Below are 12,141 nucleotides of genomic sequence, written 5' to 3'. Positions count from 1 at the left end.
CATTGCAAAGTGCAATTTGTCATTTATACTCTACTTCTCTCAAAGAATTGATTGTCCACTCAATATTATTGGGCTTAAAGCACAGAAGAAAATTTAACCTTTTTGGGAATCAGAATCCCTGGTTTAATGACTTGATAGAAGCTATGAGTTTCCTCCCATAAAAATGTAGATACTAAATATTGCATATAATTTCATGGACCTGAAAAATTCCTAAGTTCAAGGTAGACAATTAAATGGAAGTTTTGTTTTGACAGGTTTTTTAAACAAGGAAATTATATACAGAATCTTAGGTACTTACCTAAAACCTCATTTTGGATTTAATAATGAATTCAGAATCTTATTTCAGTGATAAAATTTGAGGTCACCTTCCAAATACATGTTGAGTTATTTTGAAATCTGAATAGACATCCAAATAGAATGTTGAAGTATTTTGAAGTTTTCTTGATTAAATGAACTATAAGTCACATTTTATTAATACAGAGAGGGTCATTAAGTTATTTTAGGATGCCCAAACATGAAATAAGAAATAATTCTATAAAATAAGATGAAAAACAACAATTCCATCAGATATCAAATTTCTAAAAGCCTTCTTTTTCTGCTGCCACATAAATGCTACAATGAGTCTAGCTATAAATGAAGATCTCTCGATTATTAAGGTTTGCTAACATTCAGAATACAATATGACTCCTTTATCGATTTATTAACCTAAGAGACCCTTGAAACTGCAGCTCCTTTTGCACATAGAGCACGGATAATATCTTTTGGAAATGTATTACTGGACTTTCCTATTTGGAACCTGAAGAAAAGTCCAGGGGAAAGGGGAGGAGGTGGAGTTGGAAGGAAGGCTGTGTGTTTGAACTTTTTGTGGCAGGAGTGCAAAGAAAAAGATTCACTATTTATCTTCCGCCCACCCCCCCCCCCACAAAAACCAAAATAGGAATTTTTTTCTGAATTTTTTGGAAAATAAAACACTGTTTCTAAATTCCTTATTGTCCTATTAACATGGGGAGAAGCTGATCCAGTGACTTGATCGTGAGGTTTGGAGTAAGGAGGGAGGATTAGAAATCTGGAAGAGAAATATGGAAGGAAGCTGTGAATGGGTACAGGTGAGGAAAGACGGAATGCTGGCTGCCTCCTCTTGGCTGAAGCCCCAGCAGGGACGATCTGCTAGATAAGCTGAACAGCTCTACTCCTGTATGGGAGAGCACTGACTTGCAGTGCATGCTGGGCTACTACACATTTAGGCAGAGTATGGAGCTAGCCCTCTTGAGCTACCCTTGGCACTCAGACAATGCAGTGAGTTCTGAAGTTTCTGCTGGCAGGAGGAGGACGGCAGAAGGAAGCAGATGGTGTTGGCTGTCCAACTTGGCAGAAATCTCGAGGCAAAGCAAAATAGCTTTGAAGCCAGGTTGCAGCCAGCCTTCAGGAGCCAAGTCACCAGAGAGAAACTTTGGCCTCAGACCAACCTGAAAGAGCAGCCTCAGACTTCAGGAGCAGCCACCAGCAAGATGCCCAGGGGCAGAAGCAGGGGAGCCAGAGTTCAGAGGACACCAGCCAGTGCATGGCCAGGCAGGCCACAGAGAGCACAGTGAAGCCCCTCATGCACCCACTTGCTACCCCAAAGGGGAAGAAGCATTCTGAAAGTCTGAGCATTCACTGAAGGTTGGAATTGCCCAAAACAAAACATTAACCAGCTGTGATTGATGGTCTCACATCATACATGAATAGTTTGAAATTTAGACCAAAAGGATACTCTTCAAATGTTGGTGCGTTGAAATGTCCATTCTATCCAGCAGGATGGAGGCTCATAAGGAGAATGAAATCAGCCATAGAGAAATGAAGGAGCTGCATTTCCTTTGCACATGTAAGTGTGCTGGGAGTGAATTTGGAATCCCGCTACATCTTTTTCCTGCCACACAGTTCTATCGCAAATTCAGCATTATATCATTATTACCTTCTTTGAAAAAATGAGAAAAAATTCAAGTTCCAGTTAGCAGGGTTTATAATTTTAAATGCACTAGGCAGACATCATTATATGTGTTTAACAAATCATTGACTCTTCCGTTACACAGACCATATATTTTGCATGTGCGCATGTGTGTGTGACACATACATGTGTATATCTTAATATTGTCTATTTCCTTTTTTTTGTTACATTTCCTGTGTGCTGAGCTGGGGTATTTATTCTTCTGAATGATGCAATGGGTTAACAAGATAATAGGAAGGAAATCTTTTAAGGTACAAGGACCTTGACACTACAGTTTGTTTCGGTTTGATTAAACAGATGGAATTCCACGCAAGTGGAAAGTTGTGAAGGCGGACACACCTATAGCATACACACCAACAGTGAACAGAAGTGGTGGGAAGTCACTGAAATGAAAGGCGGCAGAATGGTTTCTAGCATCTCACCTTTTACCAACAATACTCTGCTGCTCTGAGCCTTCTTCATGTTCAAAATCCAGATTTTGTTAACCATAAGAAAAAGTGATGTTTTTACTTGTGAAATGCTAAATCCTAACCATCAGACAGTGGGTGACTGCCTGGAAAACGACTCATACATTCCTTGAACATTTCTCTCACAGAGTAATTCTTTTATGAACAGGTAGAAGACGCCCTGGGAACTACAGTAAATGTGGGAGTTTTTTTTTTTTTAAACTATTGAAATCTATGATAAGAATTATTCTTCATTTTGTATATACATGTTATGGAGACGGCAAAAGTCAGCCAAAACTTTAAGTGTCATATTTTAGAAGGTTTAGTATGACCTAATTTTAGTTAACCGGAAATATTTCTAATTAAAAATGAATATATGTGAAGTGACAGAATGCTGAAAGGACACTTTCTTCCCCACTAATTCTGTAATGTTGAAGCAAGAATTAATGAAAACCAGTAATATGAAGATCCAGATTTAACTTTCTTCATTTTTAAAAAGTATATAAATCTTGTCAATTTAACTAGAATCTATTTTTTTTTCTGCTTGGTTGCATTTTTGTAGCACACAGAGTTGGAGAAATTATCAGCACGACAGTAAATGTTTTAGCATCATTAGTTTTAGACACTAAAACTATTTTTAGACACATTATTTTAAATGAAAAATAAATATCCAATTTAAAGCAGAGGCAATATGCTTAACGTTAGTAGATGTATAAGGTATGCTCTTTGTAAAGAAAACAATGAAAGGAATGAATATGTCTTGGGAGAGTATTCACCAAGAGGGTAAACTGAGAAATCATGATTTTTGCCATTTAGCACTTGTACCATTATTATATGCTTGATTTCCCTTTGTTTCTTCTTCTGTTTAGCGACACAAATGGTTTGTGGCCAAAGTTCAGACTGCTTAAATTACGTGCCATCACCCATACTCACCAGCACTCTGAGAAACAACAAGCCGCTCAGTGATGGTAAACAACACTCACGAGGAAACCACTTCAAAAAGCTCAGGTCAGTGTTCACAAGGGGACAGTTTTCCTGCAAATGTAACATGTGCCAATTACAGTGCCATGTAAAATGAATATTGCTTCTACACAGAGGAGAGCTTAGGGAATAACACCATCAAGGGAAGAGGGCACAGGAAGAAGACTACATAAATGCAGGGGTTTGGAGGACTGATTGCCTGGGTTTCAATCCCAGTTTCAATACCCGCTGGGAAAAGTCACTCAAGCTCCCTGCACCCCTATCTTCTCACATAGCAATTGGGAGGAAGGATACAAGCTTTAGAAGACTGCAGTCAGTGTCAAATAAGTTAAACAGATAAAGTGCCCGGACTTTAGAAGAATATATCAGGCTCCCTTCCTAGTATTCCTACTTACATTAATGCATAGGTATATGGCGATTAAATGCTCTGACATCATCACCTCCCTGTTCACACGTGCACACATGCCACCCTTGGGCTCTCACCCTGGGTGAACATGCACTGATGTGAGGACTCATTAGTCCCTACCCCAGCTCTAGAAGTCTCATATCTAGAGGCTTCCCTGCCCCACCTCCAGTTGTAATTCAGACAATTCAGATGAATCTGCTGAGCTATATCAGTTTTATGATTATGTTCGGCTCATCCAGAGAAAATCAAATGTTTTTTCATCCTTTCTAGAATAATTTAGAAATAATCCACAGAGGGCCCTCCTTTGCCTTTAATTTCTCTCACCTCCTTCTCTCATTTAATGTTGATAATAATGGTAACAGTAAACACAATGACAGCTATCATTTAATGAAGGCCTGCTAGTTACCAAGAACTATGCTAAGTCCTTTGTGTTTATAACAATTTGAGTGATTCATAATAATCCACATATGGGTTTCCTGATAGCAATTCATTCCAAGGAAACATCCTTGAAATATTTTGGACTCCCATAGAAGCAAGGTTTCTGTACATTCTGGTTCTGCAGAGGGTCCTTTAGGCCTTTGTGTCACCTTGTTCTTAGCCCAGAGCTCCAGAGTAAGATCCTTGACTGTCCTCTTGACTCTCTCACCTCCTTCCACCATGCATTTTCACCGTATGTAACATTATTGATTCCACACCTCCCTAAACTGCAGCAGTATAGACAATTCCCTCTCTGTACCAAGCACTGTCACATTAAATAACCTCTCATAATACTCATAATAATATTCAGATATTATAGATACAGCCATGACTAAAGTGTAAAGATATCAAATAGTTTTGCCTAAGATGACCGTGGTAGGGGCAGCTAAGCACTAGGATCTAGATCTTTTGACTTCAAGTTCAGGCGTTGTTATACTATGCTATTCTGCTTCCTGATCTTGTCAACAATTAATATATTTTCTGGAATGTCAGAAACAAGACAGTATCCCTTCATATATCATTTTGATACCTAATTCTATGAAAAATGATGATCTTATAATGCTATTTAGCAATATTCATATAAAGTAGCATTTAGAAAATATGTTAAATGTTGAGTGCTAAAGAACATTAAGTTCTTAAAACATTTTAAAAGAGTGATTCACTGCCATTACTCAGAAAATATGCAATGAAGATGATTCACTATAGAAAGTTTAAATGAGACTTTGAAGTAGACAATGTTCGAATCATAAATTAAAAAAATTTTTAAAAGAGAGGGAGAAAAGAAAAAAAACCTTTGTGGTTGCTTTTCTTACAACTAAATATCATTTTACTAGAAAAGGGCTTGGTCAACATATTGATTCATCCTGGACGGATGCTGTTTTTTGTTTTAGATTTTTTTTTTAGACCTATTGTTCATTTCAATAATTTCATTTCTTTTTCTTCTCCTTCTTCTCATTCTTGATCTCCTTCTCTCCTCCTTCTCTTATCTTCTACCTCCACCTTTTCCTATTTTTTCCATTTTTTGGAGCATTAAAATTAGTTCATACAAAGAAATCACATATTGTACTACAAAATTGACATCTATCAACATGAATTTTATGTTTGGCTTCATTTATTGTTTCTCCTTGTCTGTAGATAATGTCTATTATTTTTTTTTTCCAAGGGAGAAAAAGGTATTAAAATGGTCTGTTTCTAAAAGTAGAATGGAGAAGAGTCAGTGTTGAGATATTATGAACTCACTCTTCAGGGAAGTTCTGTAAGACAGGGTATTAGTCAGGATTCTCCAGAGAGTAAGAACCAACAGGATGTATACATATTTATAGAAAGAGAAAAATTTATTTTGAGGAATTGGCTCCCATAATTGTGGAGGATGGCAAGTCCAAAAGCTGCCAGATAGGCTGACAAGCTAGAGACAAAGGGAAGAGTCGATGCTGCAGTTCAAGTCTGAAGGCAGTATGTTGGCAGAATTCCTTCTTATTCAGGAGTCAGTCTTTTTCCATTAAAGCTTTCAACTGCTTGGAAGAGATTCACCCATGTTCCAGAGTATTGGTAATAGGCTTTACTCAGTCTGCTGATTTAAATGTTAATGTCATCTAAAAAAATACTTTCACAGAAACATCTAGAATAATGTTTGACCAAAATTTCTGGATAGCGTGACCTACCAAAGTTGACACATAAAATTAACCACCATACATTGCCAGATACCCCCTGTAGAGAGATAGATCATTGTCCCATGTCCCATTTTCAACATTATCAGAATAAGTAGAGTGGTCTCTCGATAAACTGCATCAGATACAACTCTTCTTTCTCTGGATTCACCAGAAATGTTTATGTTTTTACAAACTAAAACCTGGTTCCCTACATCTATAAAAATTCAGAAGGGAAACTGTTACCTCAACTCCAACTGGAGTGTGACAAATCAATAGTAATTTTCATAGCTGGCAAAATTGGTAAAATTCTTTCCTCCATGCTCCAAAGATTTAACCATTTCTTCCCTACTAGTTACTGTGAACAGTGGTATAAATCTATGGGATTATTAGAATCACTTTCCCAGAATGTCATAATTCCAGTTCTCCATTCCTTTAAGTTTCTAATATTAACTCATCCCTTACTCTATTCCCTATCACGTGTAGATGTAAGAATTGCCCAATGGCAATTGAGTCAGACCTGGGGAAAGCAGGGGAACATGTGTTTCCTGACTCCCCATAGTCCTAAATAATCCTATCCTCCCCAGGGCTTGTACCTGAGGAAACTGTTATTCCCTACCCCAACCCCCCGCCCTGTGTGTGTGTGTGTGTGTGTGTGTGTGTGTGTGTGTATCTTTGAGGGATGGAGATCAGAATTGAAAGAAAGATGCAGAAGACAAAGAATAAAGAGGGAATTGGAATTTTTGTGTTTTCAGTTTATTGTCCCTAAGTGCTTAAAAAATTAGAACTGAGAAGGTGTAGTAAAATTTAGAAAAGAGATGCTCATTGTGTTGTAAAAAGTTCCTCTAAATCTTTCTCCATCAAGATTGGCCTCGTTCAGGTGCTGTGAAGAAAGGGGTGTAAAAGAGGGAATTGGGAAAGGAGAAAAGCACCCCAGACCAGGGAGCATGTGCAAACAGCAGTGTTTGTGAGAAAGTGCCCTGACCAGGATGGACAGCAGTAAGAAATGAGGTTGAATAAAGAGCATAAAGCCACATTTTGGAGGGTGTTGGAAATCCTACTGAGATGAAACTTGCCACAATTGTGTTGTGATGAACTGAGAAGAGACATGATGGGAGGGAGGAGCAGGATGAAGAGGAATGAACAGAGGGCCTCAGAGGGAGCTTTGGGAAAGCCCCACTCCTAGAGGGTGAGTGGACATGTGTGTATCTTGTCTCATGACTGATTTCCTCCCTGGAGTTCAAGGGAGGTCACCCACTGATGGTAAAGGCAAGAGGTTAGGATTGAGGGCTTGAGAGGACATTGTTCAGTGCAATTGCATAAGCTGTTTTTGAGCTTCTGCTCTGGACTGGCTAGAATGCTAGGTGTTAGAAATACAAGAATGAGGGGCGCCTGGGTAGCTCAGTTGGTTGAGTGTCTGACTTTGGCTCAGGTCATGATCTTGTGGTTCGTGGGTTCAAGTCCCACGTCTGATAGCTCAGGGCCTGGAGCCTGCTTCAAATTCTGTGTCTCCCTCACTCTCTGACCCTCCCCTACTCTTGCTGTCTTTCTCTCGCTCTCAAAAATAAACAAACATGAAAAAAAAGAAATAAAAGAATGAATAAAATATGTCCTCTCTCATCTAGACTCTCCCAGTCTTTCAGCATCAATAATAAAAAAAAAAAAAATTTAATGAGCTAGCAGCACAAGCCAGACTTGATTTCCTATTTGACTGTGAGCATTGAGACTTGGCACTCTAGTGTGGGGTGCGGGCATCTTACCATGGAGGCCACTTTGGTGTTGACAGATCATGTCAGAATGAGCTGATGACTAAAGCTGGATGATTAAAGGTCCCAGGTGAAAAGCAAGTTCCATACATGCAGGGAGTTAGGAGAGGCTCATGTGTAAGGTGGTTGTAGCTTAAGATTCAGTATAAATTCTGAGATCTCACAATGAGATCCAGGGAGTGAATATGGAGTTGTGCTGCTGCTCTGTAATTGAGATGGAGGTCAAGAACCAGACTAGATGTAGATCCTTGAGATCCAAGAGTAGGGTGAGTTGTTAATGGACAATAACTTTTGTGCACTTGTCACAAGGCGAAATCGCTCCTCAAACTGGGTTGAGAGAGTACTTCTTTATATCTTCATAAGGCATCTCAATTTCTTCATGACTGCATCCTCTAGATAATAGGGGGAAAACCCTAAATATTAGTTTAGTTTGTAAGTAAACTTAGTACATTGTAATAAGAAGAAACAGCTATGTAATTTTCAGGACTCAGCACAAAGTGGAAATGTAGTCGTCCTTATTAAAAAATTAAGAACTTCAAGATGGGTACAGAAGAGTGCTAAAGCAAACCAGGGATGCTTCTGGTCACACATTCACAAAGCTACGCCTGCTAAGGAATTCAACAATCCCTTTAGGTTACTCTCCATCTCTTTAAAGTGCTCAGGATCTGATTTCCTTTCTGTCTCTGTCTCTGTCTCTGTCTCTGTCTCTCTCTCTCTCTCTCTCTCTCTCTCTCTCACACACACACACACACACACACACACACAGCACATACACACAGAGTTTTATCTCACATATGGCCGTCAGTGTACTATAGCCAGCTTGTACCAGCTTGAGAGAGTAAACAACTATGCACATATCTTCCCAGCTCTGCGTTTAGTAATATTATGTGCGTAACTTGAAATCAGCCAAGGTGGGAGAATTTATAGCATGAAATTTGCAAGTACTAGAAAGCAGAGCCTTTTTCTTCAGAGAACCAGTTATTAAACATTTACCAGAACACTACTGTATATACGTTCTTAAACAAACACTGTCTCTTTTGTTCATTTGCTGTATTCCTAACATTCAGAATGATGCCCAGCACATAGAGGACACTAAGTTGTTTAACATATGAATAAATATCCTTCTCTGCCCATAGAGCAGTAGGTTCATGACCTAGATAGCACAGTAGAGGTATTATTTCTGCCTACAAAAGAAATTCTATCATTTGAAAGCTAAATGAATATAGAAAACTCTATCTCTTTTAATAAAGGCTGGCTTCAGCAACTACCTTAATCCTCTATTAGATATTATAAGCTGGATATTAGTGTTTCTGTTCTCTTTACATTCCTGCTAGAACAGTTCTAAACTTGTTAGCCAAATAGATGCATCTGGAAAAAGACTTGGTGGAGTGGTCTGTACAAAGGGATGCAAAAGGCAAAATAGTTCAAAAAATATTATCTTAGATACACATTCATTTTCTCAAGAGCCTAAACCAAAGGGAAGACACCATGGCAAGCAATTGTAGACACTGACGAAGCCAGGATGTCATGAAAGGAGCCAAGGAGGGAGATTATGTTTCTATCAGGGACATGTCTTGGAGTCGTTCCAATCATTTCACAAAGGTGGAGGTCTATTTCTATAATGTAAAGGGGAACACTATAGTCTTCCTGTGTGTCTCGTGTCTCTTCTATACTACTCACACCGAACACTTCACATCTGACACTTCTGGTCACCAAATGTGTAAAGATTTTCCCCCCCAAGCAATCTTCTGAGATAATACCTGGTGTCCTACATTTCAATTCAGTTCTGACACTAACTTAAGTTAGCCCAGGACCCACAGGTGAAGGGTTCCATCCCACAAGACTGCCCCACCCCACTTCAGACACCGACCACAAATTGTAGGCCCCAGGTTACCTACCAGCTTGGCTACAAATCACAGGTTCCGATGACCTTTCTCCTTGAATTCAGTCATTTCCTAGAACAGCCCACAGAATTTAATGAAACACACTTTCCAGGTTATTATGTAATAATAATTATATAATTATTATATAATTATTATATAATAAAGAATGTCATAAAGGATACAGATGAACAACCAGATGAAAGTTAGATAGGGTACATACAATCTGGAAGGGTCCTGAATACAGGAGCTTCTGTCCCCATGGAGTTAGGGTATAACACCCACCTGGTATGCAGATGTGTTACCGGGTTTGGTTACCAAACCCGGTGACACATCCCTACACCTCGTACTTCCTTCATGGAAGCCTGATCTATCATTAACTCCATTTCCAACCCCTCTCCCATCTCCGGATAATGGGGAATGGGGCTAAAAGTTCTAAGCTTCTGATCCTGGTTTGGTCTTTCTGGTAACCAGCCCCCACCCAAGATCCCATCAGGAGTCACCTCATTAAAACATAAGATATTCCCGGGGCTCCTGGGTGGCTCGGTTGAGCAACTGATTCTTGATTTCGGCTCAGGTCATAATCTCATTATTTGTCAGATCGAGCTCTGTGTCAGGCTCTGCAGTGAACATTCTTTGTCTCTCTCTCACTTCCTCTCTCTCTCAAAATAAATCAATAAGTATTTTTTTAAAAAAAATTACACCTTCCTATCATCCAGGCAATTCCAAGGGATTTAGGAGATCTGTGCCAGGAACTGGAGACAGTGGCCAATATATATTTTTTCTATTATTTTATACATAAGCAGAATCAGTCACACTTCTCCATATGTGTGAGGCCACAATCTCTTTGCAAGAAATGCAGAATTAATGCCCTTTGAGTTTTTAGATGATGTACTAAAAACTCGAAGCACAAATGCCATGGGTCTTACCACTACTTGTCTTCTTTTTCTCCCTACTCCTCTCCTCTTCTTTCTCTTTAGATGTGCCCCTCTCTTCTCTCTCTCTGCTCTTTTTCATTCTCCCCTTTCTCATCTGTACTTCTCTCTTGGGCGCCTCCCTTCTATAGGCAATCCACAGTGAGGCAAATTGCTGAATGAAAGAAAAAAATAAGGAAATAGGACCAGAATTCTACCTCAGTGCATTTTACATTCCTGGGAGTTGAAGCAATGGGTCCTCTGGGTGGGCACAGGCACATCTGCAACTATTTCTAGGCGTATTATACATTTTGGAAAATTTTATATTAACTTTTTTTATGGAAAAAAGATTAATCCTGACATTTTATGCATCTTTAAGTGACTCTATAATTTAACTTTCGCTCATACCCTTCCTCACATGGCAGAAAGAGTCCTGTGTGTTTATCAAATCTTATTTCACTTTCTTCTTCCCTGACACATAGAAGGACAATATTTTCCACCTATTTTGGAGCTCGGTTGAAGCTATTTTACTGAGTTTAGGCCACTGGATATAAAGCAAACCTAGCCATACAAAATCCACAACTAACCATGTTCTCCTCCCCTTTTGTTTGCCATCATTTGCTTAAAATGGCAGTATACAGGATGCTAGATCACTTAGCTACCACTTGGAGGGGTGCCCTGAAGGGGAGCCCCCCCCACATTAAACTGACATCAGCTAGAAATAAACCATTGAGATTTGATATTTGTTACTGAGGCCGAGTCAATCCTATCCTGACTCTTTTCTCAGGAACGCCCTCACAGGCCCTAGGATTCATTCTAATTGTACATACACAGGTCATATAACCATTCCTGAAACAATTATTATGGTCAAGGAAGATTTGGCACATTGAACAAGCTTGGGTCATATGCTGTTCTCCGCAGGTTGGACATAGAACCTTGGCAAACAAATGGATTGATATTGAGGTAAGAGTTGATATGCCAGAAAAAATCACGGAATTAGTTTTGTGTTTTGGGTGTTTTGTTTTGTTTTTTTAAGTGAAGATGGCAAGGAAAGACAGGGAATAGATGCTGGAGTCCAAAAATGTCATGGGCTTTTAGGAATTGTAATTAGGCTATTTTTATTTTAATAAACATTAATGTTAAGAATTAGTTGTAGGTAAGTCTAAAAAGGCAAATTAAATGCAATTTTAGAAATTCCAACCTGGAATACAAGATAGGTCACCTACTCCTTAAAATTTAGGGAATCATGTATTTTTTGAGGTGGGAAGTTATTTGATGTGTTTAATGAGAGCAGTTTTTTTTAAAAGAATATTAACTTGATAATGGTATGCAGGATAGATTAAGATTGAAAAAAAACTAGTTGAGAAAATGACAATCCAAAAACAGAGTGATAATTGATAGTAGTGGCGGTGGCGGAGGGATGATAAAGAATTGACACATTGAGTTACATGAGAAAGGAAGAATTGACAGGTTTCCATGTCTGATGTGATGTGGGGAGATAAGGAGGAATCAAAGATGATTTAAAGGTTTAAAACTTGCGCAGGGAGATTATATTTGGGCAAGATGATGGACTTTAGTACATTGAGTCTGAGATGCCTATTAGACATTAGACGTTCAAATGGTGGGTGAGCAGTTTTG

General features: G+C 38.9%; 1 long non-coding RNA gene across 1 annotated transcript in view; it reads left to right on the top strand.

Annotated features, from left to right (window-relative positions):
* LOC128776549 (uncharacterized) overlaps nt 1-3,447 on the top strand; it is a 111,342-nt gene extending 107,895 nt beyond the window's left edge. The window contains exon 3 of the long non-coding RNA XR_008421698.1: nt 3,303-3,447. This is a non-coding gene — a long non-coding RNA (uncharacterized LOC128776549). The remainder of the gene's footprint in view (nt 1-3,302) is intronic.
* The last annotated feature ends 8,694 nt before the right edge of the window (nt 3,448-12,141 follow it).

The sequence above is a fragment of the Panthera pardus genome, unplaced genomic scaffold (genome assembly GCF_024362965.1).
Source record: "Panthera pardus isolate Hobbes unplaced genomic scaffold, ASM2436296v1 HiC_scaffold_13, whole genome shotgun sequence".
In the NCBI taxonomy this organism is placed as follows: Eukaryota; Metazoa; Chordata; class Mammalia; order Carnivora; family Felidae; genus Panthera; species Panthera pardus.
Note: the sequence above shows the minus strand (reverse complement) of the source record. Positions and strands in the feature narration are given on the sequence as shown.